Genomic DNA, 24,111 nt, shown 5'->3' with positions numbered 1-24,111 from the left:
TGGTGTGATGCTGCCAGCACCTACTATCAGTCATTACTATTTACCTGCAGCCAGTCCTGGGCCACAATAGCCAGTATCACCAGTAAGATTTATATCTCCCTTACCATGGCTCTGCTTTTACTAAGAACGGGTCTATGAGCAAACAAATTACCAAAGGAAAAGTAGTATTATTTAGGTGGCAATTTAAAAACCAGTGCTCCTACACAGGATTATCATCCTATATGCAGAGCATGATGATTGAGAATAGAAACACGCACAAATTAATGGAACTATGTTAAAGTTAAAAGCACTGCACAAATCACTTGTACATTTTTAGATCTGTTTCTATGAAATAAATACAGAGTACATACTGGCATTTTGCAGCTTTCAGTGCATGCTGGCTGGCAGTGACACAAACGGATCTACATGAAAGAAATCAGTTCATAAGATTTTAATTTGAGAAGCAGAGAATACAAGACAAGGAGATTGCACTTGAAACTAGAAGAAGCCCAGATATGACATCAGTAACACATATGCTTTTCCTTCATTACAAGGAAAGGATTTCAGAACAGGAAGAACCATTATACTATGTACTATTAGACATTATTTTGTTTAGAAGAGTGGAGTTTGAGGGCTCTGACTGACAGGGACAGAAATTTTTCACTCTGTTTCCTTGTGCAGGTGTATGAGCCATTCCTCAGTAAGATCCCAGACTACAGTTTACAAGCTCCAGCTTACAACACAGATTTTCCAAAACAAACTGAAATCAGCAATACCTTGACTGGAAAATGAGGTTGTAATATTATAAGCAATCCTCACTCATTTATCAAAACTTAGTATTTTTACCCAGGTTGATTACCAGATCACAATCTACATCACAACCTCATGCTGTACCACAGTTAAAGTCCCTAGAATAAAAATTCCCTACATTTCCCACATACATTTCCCTACCTTTTTATGCCAAGCGTGATACCATAAAGGCTTCCTAAGCCTGTATATGTGTATAAGTGTGCTGACCTGAAGACCAAGGGAAAAAAGCAGTCCCTCCTTGATATTTTCAGAGGGACTTTTCTCATCTCTGAGAATCTGAGATGCTTCAAAAGACTTGCTGGGAAATAAGGGGAGCTGAACAGAAGGACATGATAAGGACCCTGATAAGGTCTATTAAGAGATAATATCCCATTTCACAATATCTGGAGTATTTGGATAACCAAGCTGTACTGCAGGTCAGCAGACACCTTAGCACAATGCTTCAGTTTGCAGACCTGGTAAAACAAGTTCTGGATAAAGACCAGCAAAAGCTTTTGAAGAGGGCAGAAAACTATATAGGGAGTCTCCCTTCCATAGCACAGATTCTACGTCAATCCCTCCAGACCTTTCAGCCCCCTTGAAATGCAGAGTTAATACAGAATAACTTGTAAAAACAACCAATGGACAGAACACATCCTTCAGGATCATTCACAAATCCTTTGAAGATCCCTACCTATAAGTCTAAACTCTGTTAAGTGGTAGAGACTTAGAAACTTGTATTGGAGCCAAACTGGAAGAAGGGTGAAAGTGATAAGCAGTGAAAGTGATGTGATAAGCTCTTTTTGCTCTCCTCTCCCCAACCTTCTCCCTTCTCCTCCCTCTCCCCCAAAAAGTATTATTTGGTTCTCTACCTCTAAGCAGAGATAGATTATGCATGTAGGGCCCAGATGATTGGATTTAGTTTCCCCGGTTTTTGAGAAAATATATGAGCCAATTCTGTTAGTGTTTTAATAAAAGCCCCTTGAATTTTAACTCAGCCTGTTGCAATTAATGAAGACCTGCCAGAAAGGCTATTTTAAAAAGTTTGGGCACAATTTCTTTTCTTTTCAGAGATGCTGAGAGAGACATTGTTTTTTCCAGGGTGCAGTTCCATAAAACAAGGTCAGCCAACACAGTGCTCCTACCTCTCACATGCCTTCCTGGTCCTTGCTTTACATTGCCCTTACTTACCTAGCACTGGCTCAATACACATTGGCTTCAATACAAACTGCATTCCTCCGTGAACCAAATCAACTCTAATCAAGCAGAAAAAAGTGGCTAGTTTTATGACGGGACAGTGACTTGAATCAAGATCAAAAATTTTTACTTCAAGGAATTCCTGTCTAAGATTAGGAGCTGCGTTGTCTTCTGTGTCCTCCCCCACGATGTGCTCTCTATCAGACCTTACCCTCCAGTTCTCCATCTGCAGGCAGGCAGATGCACCCACATTCAGCACGTCCTGCTGGGAGAAAAACATAATCAACCTGGCTTCACTCTCCTCCTCAAAGAAAAGGGATTTCCACTCACTTTAAAAACAGATGACGTAGTGATTGCTTTGTTATATAGAACAGAGGTAACTACCACAGGCTACTGGAAAGCGAAAGACAGAATTAAATATAGTAAAGAAAAAGTAGGATGCTAAGAGGCAAAATTATTCTAGATCATGTTCTCACTTTCATTCTGTTCCACTGTTTTTAAATGTTCTGTAGTTAAAAATTGTGCTCTGCTCTTCAGGAATTCTCTGTGAAGAAAAGTTACAAGTAAAAGGAGTCAGAAAGTGACAGGAAATGGTTTATACAAGCATTTACAAATCTAAACCAAGAGCACCCTTCTGACGTCTGCCGTCGGCCTATGGGAGCGCACCGCCCTGTACTGGGCCCGTGCCTGCCTCGGCGCTGGGGAGCTGGGATGTCTCTCTGGGAAACAGGTGGTCTGAACACCAGGACTAGCAGGACATGGGTCTTTATTCATGAACACTTTAAATACAAAGTCAGCTGTTGCAGAGAAAAGATAGAGGGTTTGTATTAGTAATGAATGGCTCCAAAGAGCCACTCATTTCTGGCCAGCTCTTGTTGTAAAAGGGGAGCTTGCCACGGACCTGCTATCCACGCTTCCTTGCCGCTCTGCAGGATACCAGAATAAGCGGTGCCTCAGAGCAGGGCTCCCCAGGCAGCACTCTGAGTTTACTTAATAAATGGAGGAGTCTCAAACCTTAGAGGGACAGACAGCAGATAAAAGCGTTTGCCACATTCCTGTGTTTGCAGGGACGGCTTTTGACCTCAGCTTTGCACAGCGGTCATGGCATAGAAGCAGCTCCTATCTACTAACTTTCATAAAAAACAAGTATTTCAACAGGTTTTCACCCTGCTCTTTTTTTGTATAGCTTTTAAATAGCTGCTCTGATGAATTTTGTTATTATTCATTTTTATGCTACAGAGCATTACAAGACTGTAAAGAAAGCCTTAAAGAAACACTCCCCATTGGATAACCGTCAACTCACCTTACTCAGCAGTGCCAAATGGGAGATGTCACTAGCATACACTGCAATCCAAATGTAAATTACCTCTATGTTGTGCAATAAATAAACAAGCCTGAATAAGGTACTGAGTCGATCATGCAGTCAGCAATGCTACCACTCTCCTGTGTTTACCAGACCGAGTACCATTGGTCAGAAAACCACAGCATCCTGACATGCAGGTAACATGAGCGGATTTAAAAAAACAAAAAACAAAAAACAAACAAAAACCCCAAACCAGCCCACAGCTCTCACTGGTGCACTGATTCCTCTGTGAATACCAGGTCAAAGTCAGAATCTTTTATACTAATCTTCAAGATTCCGAAGTCAAATACTCCTGAAAAAGCACATCTCCACCCACAAAGCCAACTATTTGCTACTTTTCTTGGTAGTGCTGAATGAAGCCGTCAGCCTCAACAAGCAGAGCTTGTAAGGTCAGGAGATGGAGTCTCTCAGCAGCAAGGCAAAGGCTTTGAGCCTGTTACTGGAGACAAGTGTTCTGAAAGCTGCAAGATTTGCAGACAGAGAGGAAAACCCACTTGGCTTATCTTTTTCCAGAGCTACAGGTAAAAATAGCACAGAATAAGAACGGAAAGAAAAAGGGGAAAAAAGGAAAAAAAATAAGAGTAAAAGAGAGAAAGATGTACAAAAAAAGAGCAAGGAATCAAAAAATATCCTTAACTACTTCAAGAGAAACAGGAAAATTAGGCTGTTGCCCTAACTTGCCTCTTAAGCTTCAGTTATGCAGCAAAGGGGACATTATAATGATCTCAGAGTTGATAAATCATCTGGTACAGAACACTTGTTCTGTAGATTTGGCTAGATTTGGCTTCTGTTTAAAGTAATGGAGTATCCACTAACACTGGGTTGTGAAATGTTCAACATTATGAAAGGTAAAATTAGTTATTTTGTTGAAGAGCACATTACTCATTTAGATAAGTCAAGCACATATATGTCATAATTTAACAAGTGTAGCAGGCAAAAAATGTTTTTGACTCTTTTTCAGTGTTACATTATATTTTATGAATTGTCAGCAATTGATTAAAAAAGAAATCTTATTGTTGCCTTTCAGGCTCTCTTCTTGTATTTACACAAATACATTTTCTTGCTTATAAATTCCAGAATCTAGGCAGATGACCATGATTTTTTAAACACTTCAATAATCTGAGCAATACCCAGCCACAGAATATAAAAGGATTGTAAGGATTATATAAAAGGTTGTAAGGATTAGCAATCTGTTTACAGCAAACGAGGCAAATTCAAATCTATATACTATTGGCTACAGAAAACTACTGTCATCATCTGAAATACATAAGTTTTCTAATTGCTCATAAAAGAAATTTCCATTGTTGCACTAACATATTTAAAAAGGTAAATAAATGAAGAATTAGCATTCACCAGCAGATTAAATTATTAACTAGAATCACTAGTCCAAAAAACTGATCAGGTCCCCAAAAAACGTATGACACTAGCCAGCACAAAATCAGTATTTTTTTTTTTTTTTTTTTTTTTACTACATGGCAGCAATATGTAGGTGTTATTCTTTAACCAAGTAAGCTATCAATACAAGTTTTTCCACTAGTGGAAAAGCAAGACAGTGTTTCCATAGGAAACTGGTTTATTTTAAGGCGCTATTTTCCTGTCAGAGATGTTCAATTTAATCTATTTCAGCAAAAACAAACGTTTGCTTTTGTCAGTGCAGAAGATGATTAAAAACTTGTATTTTATACAATGGGGCATCTAGTTGGAAGGCATCTGATGAGAATTCACACTGCCCAAGAACCCCAACGGGGTTCTTCCATTAACCCCGTTGACAGAAGACAACATGAAAGCCCAAGAACAAAACAAATTCAACAACTTTCTGGCCCCCAGACAAATTCTTAATGCTACTAAAGAGTTTTTAACTACCATAATTATAAATTATGAACCGCCAGCTCTGAAACATTGATACACAGCAGCATCTGATGCTAGTAGAATTTCTAGTGTGCTTATTATTATAAATTAGCATATTGATAATTTTAATAAATTATGAAAGAATGTACCTTTCAAAGATAATAAAAGTGTATTAACTCTAAAACTCACTGTTAAGTGACTAAGTGACACTTAATAATTGTGCACATATTCTCAAAGTATTCAACTGTTTTGCTTCCATTAATTTCCAAAAGGGGTTAGACCAAGATGAATATCCACAGGCCTATAGTTAGCACAAGCACATCCGCAGCTTTCCCAGGGGCAAAAGGGACAGAGATTATTTCTCCCTATTCCAATTAAGAAAGCAAGTTAATAGCAAACCAGTGGAATTCTTTCCCTCCCACCCCCCTATTTTGTGTTGAATCTAGCTGTATATTTTGAAACATTCACATCCGTCTGAGGTTTGGTTTTCCAAGTCATTAAGATAAATTCAGTTTATGTTTTATTTTCTGATTTGGTCATTCTTCCCGGCAAAGTGATTTTGCTTGAAGTTGAAAGTATTAGAAACGATTACTCAAAACTGAAATACATATAGATGCTGAAGTTACAAAGTACAATAGAAATAAGCAGCTCTAGAGGAGTAAAATGAAAACTCATGCTTCATGAATGAAAAATCACATGCAGACAAAGAAATTCATAATATTGGCATAATATTAAATCCATGAACTAATTAAGATCTAATGCCAATTAATTTTAATTAATATCTCAAACAAAATATTTTTAAAACTCTCAGTCTATCCCCAGTAATACATGAACTGTCATTTTCAATTGTACCAATGAATGAATAAGACAGAGTTTGTAGACATGGTTAGGGAGAGACAGGATGCATAAGTTCTATTATCAATTGATTTTTGTTTCCACATTTAAAGAAAATATTTCAGATGAAAGCAACACTTCACTGCAAAACCACAGAAGTCTGGAAGCAGACATGTTCGTTCTTCTCTTGCAAAAGTTTTACATAAAAGAAGGAAACTAGGCTTCCCATGCTTTTGAAGCTTTCAGATTTTTTTTATAAGAGCTAGCGGGAAGTAAAAACATGATCTTTAACGCTGATGATTAATGTGTCAGTCTGAACTGTCATCATGTATTTCTCTCTTGCTTTTTACTTAATTAATTTAGGATCACATTCTTCAGTAGTTTAGCACTGCACCTAAAAACCCAAGAACTTATGATGACTATATAAAGGAAATTAATATAGCTATATAATGCTCAAAATCAATCTATTAGCAATTCCTCTAGGTTTGCCATACACCATCCTAGGTTATGCTTATACACAACTGAAACATTCAGAAGATAAGAAATTAAACACACGTATACAGTAACTAGCTTGTTGTCCTGGTTTCGGCTAGGATAGAGTTAATTTTCTTCCTAGTAGCTGGTACAGTGCTGTGTTTTGGATTTAGGATGGGAACAATGTTGATAACACACTGATGTTTTAGCTGTTGCTAAGTAGTCCTTACACTAGCCAAGGACTTTTCAGCTTCCCATGCTCTACCGACTGAGAAGGCTGGGGGTGCACAAGAAGCTGGGAGGGGGCACAGCCAGGACAGCTGACCCAAACTGGCCAAAGGGACATTCCATACCATGTGACGTCATGCTCAGTACATAAACTGGGGAAAGCTGGCTGGGGGGGCCACTGCTCGGGGACTGGCTGGGCATCGGTTGGCGGGTGGTGAGCAACTGCATTGTGCATGACTTGCTTTGTATATTATTATTATTATTATTATTATTATTATTATTATTATTATTATTGTTATTATTGTTATTATTAGGATTTTACTTTATTTCAATTATTAAACTGTTTTTATCTCAGCCCACGAGTTTTCTCACTTTCACTCTTCCAATTCTCTCCCCCATCCCATCAGGGGTGGGGGGTGAGTGAGTGAGCGGCTGTGTGGTGCTCAGTTGCTGACTGAGGTTAATCCATGACAGTCCTTTTTGGTGCCCACAATGTTGGTTCATCTGTTCTTGATATTGGTTTGTCTGATCTGCATCATGCTCTTTTTTTTGCTGTACATGTTAAAGATTGGTGTTGGTTTTTGCAGTTTGCTGTGCTCTGCAGTGATTAGTGATGCTTTTGCCTGGGAGGTTTGTTATTAAAACACTGGCCTTGAGCTGAATCTGGTATTTGAGCTTTGTACTGAAGCCATTACTGCACTTCGGGTACAACTTCATGGAGACAATTAGCAATTATAGTCCTTCCTCTGAGAGGTTTTTTATGGAGGAAATACAGAATGGCAGCGTCACTACCTTCTTCTATGATGTCTCCTCCTTCATTACAGTAACTTTTCAGTATTTTGAACATCCTTAGGTAGTTAAGATACTTCTATTGGTATCTCTTGGGAATATCATTTCGGTTTTGTCTAAGGTTAATAAGCAATTTAAGAATATCACCCAGAGATCTCCCCCAAGGCGGGATAGTTATGAGTGGCAGGGTGTGTAGGATAGGATGGGCAAGTACCTAGGCCAATGGGCACCCCCAGTGTTTTGGAACTTCAACCCTGAGCAAGTGCAGAATCCTGAAAAATTAGTAGAATATTTGGAAAAAGTATGCTGTCACCCTGGCAACTCCAGAGAGACACAGGTCACTGCAATGTGCTGGGGCCTGGCCCATGCCTACCGAGCCCTGTTCAACACTATTCAGTACCCTCAAGGGGAAGAGAAGGTCTCTGGATCTGACGATAAAACAACAGGCCCTGCGGACCCTCCAACCCCGGCAGCAGGCCCTGCGGCCACTCCGACCGCGGCGACAGGCACTGTGGCTGAACCAAAGGACCAACCTGTGCCGGTATCAGTCGCCCCTATACACAAGAAGAAATCTTGGAAGTGGGAGTCGGCTCGTTTAGTAAGGGAGGAAGAAGCTTCTTTTAAAAAGGAGCCAGAGGAAGAAGTGGACGAGGCAGACTACCCTGGAGTAAGGCTGTCATGAGAACAGGAGGAGGAGAGCCGGTCGCTGCCTGGGGAGGAAGAAGAGGAAGAACTCATAAACGAGGCAGTGACCACCTGATCCCTAACCCTGAGTGAGCTGCGAGATACATGAAAAGATTTCAGCCGTCGTCCAGGCGAGCATATTGTCACCTGGCTGCTCCGATGCTGGGATAACGGGGCCAGTAGCCTGGAATTAGAGGGTAAAGAAGCCAAGCATCTGGGATCCCTTTCTAGGGAAGGGGGCATTGACAAAGCAATTGGAAAAGGGACACAAGTCCTCAGCCTTTGGAGGCGACTCCTGTCAGGTGTGAAGGAAAGGTATCCCTTCAAGGAAGATGTTATATGTCACCCAGGCAAGTGGACCACCATGGAGAAGGGTATCCAGTACCTGAGGGAATTAGCTGTGCTGGAGGTGATTTATGATGACCCGAACAATGAACAGCTATCCAAAGATCCAGATGAAGTCAAGTGCACACGACCCACGTGGCGGAAGTTTGTAAGGAGCACACCATCATCATATGCCAACTCATTGGAGTCATATGCCAACTGGAAGGACGGAGAGGGACAAACGGTGGATCAATCGGCTGGCCAACTGCGGCAAGACGAAGAAAGTCTCTCTTCCTCCCTCGTCTCGGCTGTGGAGAAACTGTCCTGGAAGGGCCAGCAACTCAAAGAGGATAGGTCCTACTCCCCACCTGTACGGACCAGTATCTCGGCTATTAGGAGTCAGCGTTCTTTTGCTCAAGAGAGGGGGTATAAAGGGTACACACCACAGGTCACCCTATGGTTTTACCTACGTGACCACGGAGAGGACGTGAGAAAGTGGGATGGAAAACCTACCTCAGCCCTAAAGGCACGGGTACGTGAGTTGCAAGGAAAAACAATCACAAAAGGGGGTTCTTCCAGGAAAAATGCTGCTCCAGTTTCCAGCGGGCAGTTCCCCAGACAGAGTAGAAGGGCCAATCTTACTTCTGATCTTAATGAAGAGACTTCTGACTCGTATTTACAGGAAATGAGAGACGAATACTATGACCGGGACTAGAGGGGCCCTGCCTCCAGCCAGGTGAAGGAAAGGGACAACCGGGTTTACTGGACTGTGTGGATTCGGTGGCCTGGCACATCGGACCCACAGGAGTATAAGGCTCTAGTAGACACCGGTGCACAGCGTACCCTAATGCCATCAAGCTATAAAGGGGCAGAACCCGTCTGTATTTCTGGAGTGATGGGGGGATCCCAACAGCTAACTGTATTGGAGGCCAAAGTAAGTCTAACTGGGAATGAGTGGCAAAAGCACCCCATTGTGACTGGCCCAGAGGCTCCATGCATCCTTGGCATAGACTACCCCAGGAGAAGGTATTTCAAGGACCCAAAAGGGTACCGGTGGGCTTTCGGTATAGCTGCCTTGGAGACAGAGGAAATTAAACAGCTGTCTACCTTGTTTGGTCTCTGGGAGGACCCTTCTGTTGTGGGGTTGCTGAGGGTCGAAGAACAACAGGTGCCAATTGCTACCACAATGGTGCACCGGCGACAATATCGCACCAACCGAGACTCCCTGATTCCCATCCATAAGCTGATTCGTCGACTGGAGAGCCAAGGAGTGATCGGCAAGACTTGCTCACCCTTTAACAGTCCCATATGGCCAGTGCGGAAGTCTAATGGATAGTGGGGACTAACAGCAGACTATTGTGGCCTGAACAAAGTCACGCCACCGCTGAGTGCTGCCGTGCCAGACATGCTAGAACTTCAATACGAACTGGAGTCAAAGGCAGCCAAGTGGTATGCCACAACCGGTATCGCTAATGTGTTTTTCTCAGTCCCTTTGGCAGCAAAGTGCAGGCCACAGTTTGCTTTCAGTGGGAGAGACGACCAGTACACCTGGAACCGACTGCCCCAGGGGTGGAAACACAGCCCCACCATTTGCCATGGACTGATCCAGACTGCACTGGAACAGGGTGAGGCTCCGGAACACCTGCAATACCTTGATGACATCATCATGTGGGGCAACACAGCAGAAGAAGTTTTTGAGAAAGGGAAGAAAATAGTCCAAATCCTTCTGAAGGACGGTTTTTGCCATAAAACAAAGTATGGTCAAGGGACCTGCACAGGAGACCCAGTTTTTAGGAATAAAATGGCAAGATGGACGTCGTCAGATCCCAGTGGATGTGATCAACAAAATAACAGCCATGTCTCCACCAACTAGCAAAAAGGAAACACAAGCTTTCTTAGGCGTTGTGGGTTTTTGGAGAATGCATATTCCAAATTACAGTCTGTTCGTAAGCCCTCTCGACCAAGTGACCTGGAGGAAGAACGATTTCAAATGGGGCCCTGAACAATGACAAGCCTTTGAACAAATTAAACGGGAGATAGTTCATGCAGTAGCCCTTGGGCCAGTCCAGGCAGGACAAGATGTAAAAAATGTGCTGTACACCACAGCCGGGGAGAATGGCCCTACCTGGAGCCTCTGGCAGAAAGCACCACGGGAGAATCAAGGTCGACCCCTAGGGTTCTGGAGTTGTGGATACAGAGGATCCGAGGCCCGCTATACTCCAACTGAAAAAGAGATATTGGCAGCATATGCAGGGGTTCGAGCTGCTTTGGAAGTGATCGGCACTGAAGCACAGCTCCTCCTGGCACCCCGACTGCCGGTGCTGGGCTGGATGTTCAAAGGGAGGATCCCCTGTACACATCATGCAACTGATGCTACGTGGAGTAAGTGGGTCGCACTGATCACACAATGGGCTCGCATAGGAAAGCCCAGTCGCCCAGGAATCCTGGAAGTGATCATGGACTGGCCAGAAGGCAAAGATTTTGGAATATCGCCAGAGGAGGAGGTGACGCGTGCTGAGGAGGCCCCACTGTATAATTAACTGCCAGAAAATGAGAAACAATATGCCCTGTTCACTGACGGGTCCTGTCATATTGTGGGAAAGCATCGGAGGTGGAAGGCTGCTGTATGGAGTCCTATATGACAAGTTGTGGAAACTGCTGAAGGAGAAGGTGAATCGAGTCAGTTTGCAGAGGTGAAAGCCATCCAGCTGGCTTTAGACATTGCTAAAGCAGAAAGTGGCCAGTGCTCTGTCTCTATACTGACTCACGGATGGTGGCAAATGCCCTGTGGGGGTGGTTGCAGCAATGGAAGCAGAGCAACTGGCAGCGCAGAGGCAAACCCATCTGGGCTGCCGCATTGTGGCAAGATATTGCTGCCCGGGTAGAGAACCTGGTTGTAAAAGTCCATCACGTAGATGCTCACGTACCCAAGAGTCGGGCCACTGAAGAACATCAAAACAACCAGCAGGTGGGTCAGGCTGCTAAGATTGAAGTGGCTCAGGCGGATCTGGACTGGCACCGTAAGGGTGCATTATTTATAGCTTGGTGGGCCCATGACGCCTCAGGCCATCAAGGAAGAGACGCAATATATAGACGGACTTGTGATCGAGGGGTGGACTTGACCATGGACACTATTGCACAGGTTATCCATGAATGCGAAACATGTGCTGCGATCAAGCAGGCCAAGCAGTTAAAGCCCCTCTGGTATGGAGGACAATGGCTGAAATATAAATATGGGGAGGCCTGGCAGATGATTGATTATATGACACTCCCACAAACCCACCCAGGCAAGTGCCGTGTGCTTACAGTGGTGGAAGCAACCACCGGATGGCTGGAAACATATCCCGTGCCCCATGCCACTGCCCAGAACGCTATCCTGGGCCCTGAAAAGCAAGTCCTATGGCGACATGGCACCCCAGAAAGAATTGAGTCAGACAACAGGACTCGTTTCCAAAACAACCTCATAGACACCTGGGCCAAAGAGCACGGCATTGAGTGGGTGTATCACATCCTCTATCATGCACCAGCCTCCAGGAAAATTGAACGATACAATGGGCTGTTAAAGACTACACTGAGAGCAATGGGTGGTGGGACGTTCAAACATTGGGATACACATTTAGCAAAGGCCACCTGGTTAGTCAACGCTAGAGGATCTGTCAATCGAGCTGGCCCTGCCCAGTCAAAACTTTTACGTACTGTAGAAGGGAATAAAGTCCCTGTAGTGCACGTAAAAAATATGCTGGGGAAGACAGTCTGGGGTTATTCCTGCCTCGGGCAAAGGCAATCCCGTCCGTGGGATTGCTTTTGCTCAAGAACCTGGGTGCACTTGGTGGATAATGCGGAAGGATGGGGAAGTCCGATGTGTACCTCAAGGGGATTTGATTTTGGGTGAGAATAGCCAATGATCTGAACTGTATGATGTTAATTGCTGCGTAACATTATATGCCATACCAATGGTATTACAATAAGAATCACCTAGATTAATGAAGAATGAACTTCGATGAAACCGAGCAAAGCACAGTGATGATGGAACCAGAACTGACTTCAACATGACACAATCCCACACCGCATACCATGTCCATCTCTCCTGCCCTGAAGGACTGTTATGACAGATGGAGCCCAAAGTCATGGATTAAATGAACTCAACGAACATTTTAGAGGGATGGCCCATAGACTAAGGGAATGATGTCTGTGTGTATATATATCAAAAAACAGGAAAAGGGGTGGTGATTAATGGAAATGTATTGGAAAGTGGGGGACCTGGGCATGACGTAGATGGTAGAGAATAAGGGGTGCATACTGTCCTGGTTTCGGCTGGGGTAGAGTTAATTTTCTTCCTAGTACCTGGTACAGTGCTGTGTTTTGGATTTAGGATGAGAATAATGTTGATAACACACCGATGTTCTAGTTGTTGCTACGCAGTGCTTACACTAGTCAAGGACTTTTCAGCTCCTCATGCCCTGCCAGCGAGAAGCTGGGAGGGGGCACAGCCAGGACAGCTGACCCAAACTGGTCAAAGGGACATTCCATACCATGTGACATCATACTCAGTATATAAGCTGGGGGGAGTTGGCTGGAGGGCAGCGATCACTGCTCGGGAACTGACTAGGCGTCGGTCGGTGGGCGGTGAGTGGTTGTATCACCTCTTGGGTTTGTGGTTTTTTTTTTCTTTTTCTTCCCTGGGTTTTGTTCCTCTCTCTCTCTCTCTCTCTCTCTCTCTCATTGTTTTAGTTTCCATTACAATTTATTATTGCTGTTATTATTATAATATTATTATTTCAAATAGTAAACCATCTTTATCTCCACCCATGAGTTTTCTTACCTTTTTTTCCCCGTTCTCTCCCCCATCCCACCGGGGGGGCAGAGGGTGAGCAAGCACCTGTGTGGTGCTTAGCTGCCGACTGGGGTTAAACAACGACAACTAGGTTTCTTTCTTTTTTTCTGAATATCTTGGCACTAATTTGAACTAATAAAGAAATCATAGAAACATTTGTGTTGAGTCAGAAGCTATGTGTTATGAGTTGCTTACGTTTTATAATGACTAGGCACTCAATTTTTTTAGTTTTAGATAATTGCAGAAACCAGAAGTAATTTCAGGTCTTTAATGATAGACAACTTTTCTACTTATTTTCAGTAACTCTTTGCTGGTAGAAAGGAAGATTATATTGCCAGCCCTACTACAACTATTTTGTGTTGGTTTAAATTTATCCTTACTCATGCTGCAAACTATTACTTACAATGAATTTTGGTAACCCCAGCCTGGGATCGCAAGAAAACAAGGCTCGAGATGCCATGGGAGAGGATGAAATGCCACAGGCCAGGATCAGGTGTGGTGATGCTTGGTGAGGTGAAGTGAGTCCCAGCAATGGTGTAAATGCCTGGAGGGGAGAGAGAAATCATGGTGGGTGAACCACTGGGGGGCCAACTCCTCCGTGTTCCTCCAAGGGCAAAGCCTCTTCAGTGGTAGGCAGGAGCAGGGCCAGCTGTGCCCTTACAGGCCATCACCATGGCTCCCCTCATGGTGCTGTGCAAGGCCATGGCTGGCATAGGAGTGGAATGGTGTTTGTTCCAAACTAGTGTCAAGCTCAGGAGAAAAGGCCTGGCCGTTACCAAAAATGGTTCAGAGGCACCTGTGTGTGTTTGAAATCTTGCTTTTAATGTGCACTCACTTATGCAAGGTGGTCGCTGAGTGCTTCTTTATGCGTGTTTGTAGAGGCTGAACCTGCACATGTTTTACTATCAGGAAGTGACAAACACGCTTGCAAACGGTGCCCATCGGTCCCTGTCTCCAGCGGTCAGATATCGCAGCACTGCTAAGGCCCAAGTCTGCCAGCTTCGAGACGTGAAGACCGAAATCACCCCTTTGGCTAGGAAAGTCTTTCTGTCATGCTCAAACAGCCATGCACAGGTGCAGTGGGTTTGGGTGAGTTCAAATGCAGTGCCGTGTCTGGTGCCAAGGGGTGTGCGGGCCATGGAACTCCCTGGGGCATGCAGTGAGACAGGGATGTGCGGTTGGGCTGCGTGCTGTGGGCAGGGGCCATGCAATGGTGCTGCATGCTGCCTCTACAGAGTGTGTGGCACGTGTGGGGGCAGACCTCGCCACTTTGGGATAAGGAGGCTGGAAATTGCCTGGAGTCAAGGTTTTCCATTTGTGCTGGAACTTCATTTTTGAGGTAGCCCTGTTCACTGTCGGTACATTAGATCGTAGAGCTACAGTCTGATCTCTTCCCTTGTGAGCTGTGAAATCATCTCTTTACTGCTCTTACCATGTCCTCCATGAACTTCTGTTCTCCTCTCCTGTTCTGCCTGCTTCTTACTTCTTTCAGTCCCTCATCTGCATCTTTTATCCTTAAGTAGCCTTTCAGGGACCAGATGCATAGCTAATTATTTGCTTCTAGCCCTCTTCCTTTACTGTGCTTTTCCCTGTGTTTAAATCTACCTTATTACTTGCTTTTCTTTCACCTTTCTTCTCTTATCGTTATCTCTTGATTACAAGTTAAAAGCTGACAGCTTTTAAGTAAGGGATGGTAACTTACTCAATACTTAGTAACGTGATGTCAGGCTGTGACAGTTCTGTTGAAGAATTAAAAAAAGTTGGAGTTCACACACTCTTCTTGTCTGTAGTAAGATGTTATGAGTATTAATCCTTCATATGCAGAGAATGCAAGATTAAAGAACAATTCCACTTAATTCACATTTCTTTCTATCTTCTTCCCTGCCCCCGCCCCCCCCCCCCCCCCCTCGGTGCCACTCAAACCCTTCATTTTTCACTGAATAAAATAGGATATCATATTTCTTGTCAGGTGCTTTCATGCAGATACAATTTCTTCATGCTTGCTTACTCATCTCTGGAGGCTAAATCAGTGGTTTTCAGGAAAGCAACATAGTGGATGTAACTGGAATGGGACCAAGTTCCAGAACTGAGATCTTGTTGTTTTTAAATTTGGAAAATTATGGCATCTACATAAAATAAAGACTAATGTAACTATTTTTATAGGAGCAATGCATTTAAAATACCTGCCTTTTAGAGAGCTTTATAGTAGTAAGATCCAGGGGTAATGAATCTTGCCTTTCATTATATCAAGCAAAAGTTTTGTCATTGATTTCAGTGGGGGCAAGATTTTGCTTGGACATACTTGAAACAGAGAGATAAGGTCAGTTTTGAAGGCACTGTCACTATTCAGAACTTACTGAAACATCAAACGTACTGTTAGGAAAGTACAGCAGAACTACTGTGGTAGATAAATGCATTGTACCATTTTGACTTAAAAAATATTGGAAACAACTGTCCATTTTTGAGCTCTAATTGGTGAACTCTACTTTTGAGAACTGCTGCAGTGGCTCAGATTTATAATAATCTAGACAAATCTGTCCTGTAATTTTTTATATCTTAACCAAAGCAGAGGAAGGAAAAGGCAAAATTTGGTCGTAGTTTCACCTCAGTCAGCAACTGAGCACCACACAGCCGCTCACTCACTCACCCCCCACCCCTGATGGGATGGAGGAGAGAATCGGAAAAGTAAAAGTGAGAAAACTCGTGGGCTGAGATAAAAACAGTTTAATAATTGAAATAAAATAAAATCATAATAATAATAATAATAATAGTAATAATAAGAAGACTATACAAAGCAAGTGATGTACAATGCAGTTGCTCACCACCCGCTGACCGATGCCCAGCCAGTCCCCGAGCAGTAGCCCCCCCGGCCAGCTTTCCCCCAGCTTATATACTGAGTATGATGTCACATGGTATGGAATGTCCCTTTGACCAGTTTGGGTCAGCTGTCCTGGCTGTGCCCCCTCCCAGCTTCTCGCTGGCAGGGCATGAGGAGCTGAAAAGTCCTTGACTAGTGTAAGCACTGCGTAGCAACAACTAGAACATCGGTGTGTTATCAACATTATTCTCATCCTAAATCCAAAACACAGCACTGTACCAGGTACTAGGAAGAAAATTAACTCTACCCCAGCCGAAACCAGGACAGTATGCACCCCTTATTCTCTACCATCTACGTCATGCCCAGGTCCCCCACTTTCCAATACATTTCCATTAATCACCACCCCTTTTCCTGTTTTTTGATATATATACACACAGACATCATTCCCTTAGTCTATGGGCCATCCCTCTAAAATGTTCGTTGAGTTCATTTAATCCATGACTTTGGGCTCCATCTGTCATAACAGTCCTTCAGGGCAGGAGAGATGGACATGGTATGCGGTGTGGGATTGTGTCATGTTGAAGTCAGTTCTGGTTCCATCATCACTGTGCTTTGCTCGGTTTCATCGAAGTTCATTCTTCATTAATCTAGGTGATTCTTATTGTAATACCATTGGTATGGCATATAATGTTACGCAGCAATTAACATCATACAGTTCAGATCATTGGCTATTCTCACCCAAAATCAAATCCCCTTGAGGTACACATCGGACTTCCCCATCCTTCCGCATTATCCACCAAGTGCACCCAGGTTCTTGAGCAAAAGCAATCCCACGGACGGGATTGCCTTTGCCCGAGGCAGGAATAACCCCAGACTGTCTTCCCCAGCATATTTTTTACGTGCACTACAGGGACTTTATTCCCTTCTACAGTACGTAAAAGTTTTGACTGGGCAGGGCCAGCTCGATTGACAGATCCTCTAGCGTTGACTAACCAGGTGGCCTTTGCTAAATGTGTATCCCAATGTTTGAACGTCCCACCACCCATTGCTCTCAGTGTAGTCTTTAACAGCCCATTGTATCGTTCAATTTTCCTGGAGGCTGGTGCATGATAGAGGATGTGATACACCCACTCAATGCCGTGCTCTTTGGCCCAGGTGTCTATGAGGTTGTTTTGGAAACGAGTCCTGTTGTCTGACTCAATTCTTTCTGGGGTGCCATGTCGCCATAGGACTTGCTTTTCAGGGCCCAGGATAGCGTTCTGGGCAGTGGCATGGGGCACGGGATATGTTTCCAGCCATCCGGTGGTTGCTTCCACCACTGTAAGCACACGGCACTTGCCTGGGTGGGTTTGTGGGAGTGTCATATAATCAATCATCTGCCAGGCCTCCCCATATTTATATTTCAGCCATCGTCCTCCATACCAGAGGGGCTTTAACTGCTTGGCCTGCTTGATCGCAGCACATGTTTCGCATTCATGGATAACCTGTGCAATAGTGTCCATGGTCAAGTCCACCCCTCGATCACAAGTCCGTCTATATATTGCGTCTCTTCCTTGATGGCCTGAGGCGTCATGGGCCCACCAAGCTATAAATAATGCACCCTTACGGTGCCAGTCCAGATCCGCCTGAGCCACTTCAATCTTAGCAGCCTGACCCACCTGCTGGTTGTTTTGATGTTCTTCAGTGGCCCGACTCTTGGGTACGTGAGCATCTACGTGATGGACTTTTACAACCAGGTTCTCTACCCGGGCAGCAATATCTTGCCACAATGCGGCAGCCCAGATGGGTTTGCCTCTGCGCTGCCAGTTGCTCTGCTTCCATTGCTGCAACCACCCCCACAGGGCATTTGCCACCATCCGTGAGTCAGTATAGAGACAGAGCACTGGCCACTTTCTGCTTTAGCAATGTCTAAAGCCAGCTGGATGGCTTTCACCTCTGCAAACTGACTCGATTCACCTTCTCCTTCAGCAGTTTCCACAACTTGTCATATAGGACTCCATACAGCAGCCTTCCACCTCCGATGCTTTCCCACAATATGACAGGACCCGTCAGTGAACAGGGCATATTGTTTCTCATTTTCTGGCAGTTAATTATACAGTGGGGCCTCCTCAGCACGCGTCACCTCCTCCTCTGGCGATATTCCAAAATCTTTGCCTTCTGGCCAGTCCATGATCACTTCCAGGATTCCTGGGCGACTGGGCTTTCCTATGCGAGCCCATTGTGTGATCAGTGCGACCCACTTACTCCACGTAGCATCAGTTGCATGATGTGTACAGGGGATCCTCCCTTTGAACATCCAGCCCAGCACCGGCAGTCGGGGTGCCAGGAGGAGCTGTGCTTCAGTGCCGATCACTTCCAAAGCAGCTCGAACCCCTGCATATGCTGCCAATATCTCTTTTTCAGTTGGAGTATAGCGGGCCTCGGATCCTCTGTATCCACAACTCCAGAACCCTAGGGGTCGACCTTGATTCTCCCGTGGTGCTTTCTGCCAGAGGCTCCAGGTAGGGCCATTCTCCCCGGCTGTGGTGTACAGCACATTTTTTACATCTTGTCCTGCCTGGACTGGCCCAAGGGCTACTGCATGAACTATCTCCCGTTTAATTTGTTCAAAGGCTTGTCATTGTTCAGGGCCCCATTTGAAATCGTTCTTCCTCCAGGTCACTTGGTCGAGAGGGCTTACGAACAGACTGTAATTTGGAATATGCATTCTCCAAAAACCCACAACGCCTAAGAAAGCTTGTGTTTCCTTTTTGCTAGTTGGTGGAGACATGGCTGTTATTTTGTTGATCACATCCACTGGGATCTGACGACGTCCATCTTGCCATTTTATTCCTAAAAACTGGGTCTCCTGTGCAGGTCCCTTGACCATACTTTGTTTTATGGCAAAAACCGTCCTTCAGAAGGATTTGGACTATTTTCTTCCCTTTCTCAAAAACTTCTTCTGCTGTGTTGCCCCACATGATGATGTCATCAAGGTATTGCAGGTGTTCCGGAGCCTCACCCTGTTCCAGTGCAGTCTGGATCAGTCCATGGCAAATGGTGGGGCTGTGTTTCCACCCCTGGGGCAGTCGGTTCCAGGTGTACTGGTCGTCTCTCCCACTGAAAGCAAACTGTGGCCTGCACTTTGCTGCCAAAGGGACTGAGAAAAACACATTAGCGATACCGGTTGTGGCATACCACTTGGCTGCCTTTGACTCCAGTTCGTATTGAAGTTCTAGCATGTCTGGCACGGCAGCACTCAGCGGTGGCGTGACTTTGTTCAGGCCACAATAGTCTGCTGTTAGTCCCCACTATCCATTAGACTTCCGCACTGGCCATATGGGACTGTTAAAGGGTGAGCAAGTCTTGCCGATCACTCCTTGGCTCTCCAGTCGACGAATCAGCTTATGGATGGGAATCAGGGAGTCTCGGTTGGTGCGATATTGTCGCCGGTGCACCATTGTGGTAGCAATTGGCACCTGTTGTTCTTCGACCCTCAGCAACCCCACAACAGAAGGGTCCTCCCAGAGACCAAACAAGGTAGACAGCTGTTTAATTTCCTCTGTCTCCAAGGCAGCTATACCGAAAGCCCACCGGTACCCTTTTGGGTCCTTGAAATACCTTCTCCTGGGGTAGTCTATGCCAAGGATGCATGGAGCCTCTGGGCCAGTCACAATGGGGTGCTTTTGCCACTCATTCCCAGTTAGACTTACTTTGGCCTCCAATACAGTTAGCTGTTGGGATCCCCCCATCACTCCAGAAATACAGACGGGTTCTGCCCCTTTATAGCTTGATGGCATTAGGGTACGCTGTGCACCGGTGTCTACTAGAGCCTTATACTCCTGTGGGTCCGATGTGCCAGGCCACCGAATCCACACAGTCCAGTAAACCCGGTTGTCCCTTTCCTTCACCTGGCTGGAGGCAGGGCCCCTCTAGTCCCGGTCATAGTATTCGTCTCTCATTTCCTGTAAATACGAGTCAGAAGTCTCTTCATTAAGATCAGAAGTAAGATTGGCCCTTCTACTCTGTCTGGGGAACTGCCCGCTGGAAACTGGAGCAGCATTTTTCCTGGAAGAACCCCCTTTTGTGATTGTTTTTCCTTGCAACTCACGTACCCGTGCCTTTAGGGCTGAGGTAGGTTTTCCATCCCACTTTCTCACGTCCTCTCCGTGGTCACGTAGGTAAAACCATAGGGTGACCTGTGGTGTGTACCCTTTATACCCCCTCTCTTGAGCAAAAGAACGCTGACTCCTAATAGCCGAGATACTGGTCCGTACAGGTGGGGAGTAGGACCTATCCTCTTTGAGTTGCTGGCCCTTCCAGGACAGTTTCTCCACAGCCGAGACGAGGGAGGAAGAGAGACTTTCTTCGTCTTGCCGCAGTTGGCCAGCCGATTGATCCACCGTTTGTCCCTCTCCGTCCTTCCAGTTGGCATATGACTCCAATGAGTTGGCATATGATGATGGTGTGCTCCTTACAAACTTCCGCCACGTGGGTCGTGTGCACTTGACTTCATCTGGATCTTTGGATAGCTGTTCATTGTTCGGGTCATCATAAATCACCTCCAGCACAGCTAATTCCCTCAGGTACTGGATACCCTTCTCCATGGTGGTCCACTTGCCTGGGTGACATATAACATCTTCCTTGAAGGGATACCTTTCCTTCACACCTGACAGGAGTCGCCTCCAAAGGCTGAGGACTTGTGTCCCTTTTCCAATTGCTTTGTCAATGCCCCCTTCCCTAGAAAGGGATCCCAGATGCTTGGCTTCTTTACCCTCTAATTCCAGGCTACTGGCCCCGTTATCCCAGCATCGGAGCAGCCAGGTGACAATATGCTCGCCTGGACGACGGCTGAAATCTTTTCATGTATCTCGCAGCTCACTCAGGGTTAGGGATCAGGTGGTCACTGCCTCGTTTATGAGTTCTTCCTCTTCTTCCTCCCCAGGCAGCGACCGGCTCTCCTCCTCCTGTTCTCATGACAGCCTTACTCCAGGGTAGTCTGCCTCGTCCACTTCTTCCTCTGGCTCCTTTTTAAAAGAAGCTTCTTCCTCCCTTACTAAACGAGCCGACTCCCACTTCCAAGATTTCTTCTTGTGTATAGGGGCGACTGATACCGGCACAGGTTGGTCCTTTGGTTCAGCCACAGTGCCTGTCGCCGCGGTCGGAGTGGCCGCAGGGCCTGCTGCCGGGGTTGGAGGGTCCGCAGGGCCTGTTGTTTTATCGTCAGATCCAGAGACCTTCTCTTCCCCTTGAGGGTACTGAATAGTGTTGAACAGGGCTCAGTAGGCATGGGCCAGGCCCCAGCACATTGCAGTGACCTGTGTCTCTCTGGAGTTGCCAGGGTGACAGCATACTTTTTCCAAAACATATTCAGGAGACATAGCAAGAGGAGCATACCGGCTTGAACATCCCAAGCATATTAAAAATTCTCAAGAGCTATTATAACTAGCCTGAAGGAGAAAGGGAGGGTGAAATAACGGGGAAAACATCCCCCCTGCGTCTTCCCCGCAGATTGGGTCTCCGTGGAGAAAAGGTGATGAGTGTCATTATTAATAATTTCCAAGAGATGGCGCCAGAGGTACGGAGATGACAGCAATACCAACTACAAATTCCAAATTAGTCTTTTACCAGTAACATTATCGTATCAGAAGCCGATGTTACACAGTACAGCAAAGTGATAATCTTGACCCATCTCCCAGAGGTGATAAACAGCACCGCAGGAAATACATACTGAGAGTAAGGATTTACATAACACAACCATGCAAACAAATAAAAGAACATTGTGACCAGCAACTATTAAATGCTTGTAACATCTATTTCAACACGCTCTGGTCAGATCTGTTGTTATCTCAACCTTTCGAGCCCCACGTTGGGCGCCAAAAAGACTGTTGTGGTTTAACCCCAGCTGGCAGCTAAGCACCACACTGCTGCTTGCGCACCCTCCCCGCCCCCAGTGGGATGGGGGAGAGAATCGGAAGAGTAAAAGTAAGAAAACTCATGGGTTGAGATAAGAACGGTTTAATACTTGAACTAATAAAATAATAATAATAACAACAATAATAAATTGTAATGGAAACTAAAACAATGAGAGAGAGACAGGAACAAAACCCAGGAAGGAAAAAAAAAACAGACAAGAGGTCATGCAACCGCTCACCCACCGACGCCCAGCCAGTTCCAGAGCAGCGATCACTGCCCCCTGGCCAACTCCCCCCAGCTTATATACTGAGTATGACGTCATATGGTATGGAATATCCCTTTGGCCAGTTTGGGTCAGCTGTCCTGGCTGTGCCCCCTCCCAGCTTCTTGTGCACCTCCTCGCTGGCAGAGCATGGGAAGCTGAAAAGTCCTTGACTTAGTATAAACACTGCTTAGCAACAACTAAAACATCAGTGTGTTATCAACATTATTCTCATGCTAAATCCAAAACACAGCACTGTACCAGCTACTAGGAAGAAAATTAACTCTATCCCAGCCGAAACCAGGACAGTAGTTCACAGGATTTAATTTAATGCTAAATGTAAGATGAGAATAATTGCTTCAAGTTTAATTAGAAGTGTATAAAATAAACCATTTGAGAGAAAATATGATTGCTACCTGTGAAATAAAAGGTGTTGTTAGTGGGATTGAATGATAAGACAGTTAATACCTCTCTCTCTCTCTCCTGATCTCTCTGAAGAAGGCTATGGAGGAGAGGAAGGAAGCAAACAAGAGGGAGAATACAATGTACTTTTCAATCAATAGGTCCATTGAGTACCTGTTTTGTAACATCCAGGAGAGTTAGAAATCTTAGTTCTTGGGTTTATCATCATAGGTTTTTCATTCATTTTGCATTTGATACTTAATTATGCAAGATGCTGCAGTGGGCAGCTGCAGAAGACATTGTAACAAGGAGATAGTGATTTCAAGCAGAATCTCGATAGTTTAATTGTAGGCCTTGGTTGTAGAGACCCATACATTGACAGGAGTTACTGCTGTATGACCTGAACACATATAATGACATTAGTATGTGCTGCCTTTAACAAAACAACTTGTACGTACTGTTTATAAGAGCTTGTTCCTATACAGATGTGTAAGAGCATAATGCTCTCAGCAAACCTCTGCTCCAGTCTATAAAATTTATCTATTCTGTTCTATAATAAAAGGAGTAACACACAATTACATTTGCCAGCTCTTTGCTTTTTCCGCCTTGAAGTAATTCTGTCAAGCCAGCTGGAGCTGTACAATACCTGGAGAAGGGAACAAAATCAGCCTCAACACTTTTTTGATTCTAAAATATTTGTTTTAACTAGCATCAATATGCCTCTAAAGTTACTTTTTTGCAGTAGGCTAGAAATCCCACAAGTATTTCTGAAAAAAAGAAAAAAATCAGAAAAGGAGATGTTTTGCACCAGGAGATGCTGATCCATTATGGTCCCAGTTAGAAAGGCACTCAGACTCTGTAAAGTAGCACTTAAAATGCTATTTATTAGAGCTAACACTATAAAGAAAGAGAGAATAGTACAGATAATCTTACCTCCCTTTAGATGCTGGGAGCCCTAAGTTGTGCAGCATCGAATGGGCCTCTGATCAGCATGCAGCACGCTGTGCAGCCCCTGCCTGTAGAAAGGGTTACCCCATGTTCGTCATTTGAGCTACTACAGGATTTTCTTACAATAAAACAACTCTATTCATCATTTCTACTGTTAAACAGGAAGGATATTCACAGGAGAACTTCCTGCTGCACTTTTCGATAAAGGCAAGGCCACACAGGTGGTGCAATTGCAGGTACCAAGTGGGAGCAGCCCTGCAGCCTCCTCTGGTACAACGAGCTGGCTGAGTTTGCCCCGCAACCACAGGACAAGTGCAGCACAGCACAGGCCTGACAGCCAGGCAGGATGTGTACCACAGCACAGGCCTGCGCCTTCTCAGGTTCAATGTTATCTGGGCCAGCAGCTCTGCAATATGCAGTGGTCTTATGGTCAGGATCACTGC

Source organism: Aptenodytes patagonicus, chromosome 4, assembly GCF_965638725.1.
Source record: "Aptenodytes patagonicus chromosome 4, bAptPat1.pri.cur, whole genome shotgun sequence".
Lineage (NCBI taxonomy): Eukaryota > Metazoa > Chordata > Aves > Sphenisciformes > Spheniscidae > Aptenodytes > Aptenodytes patagonicus.
Note: the sequence above shows the minus strand (reverse complement) of the source record.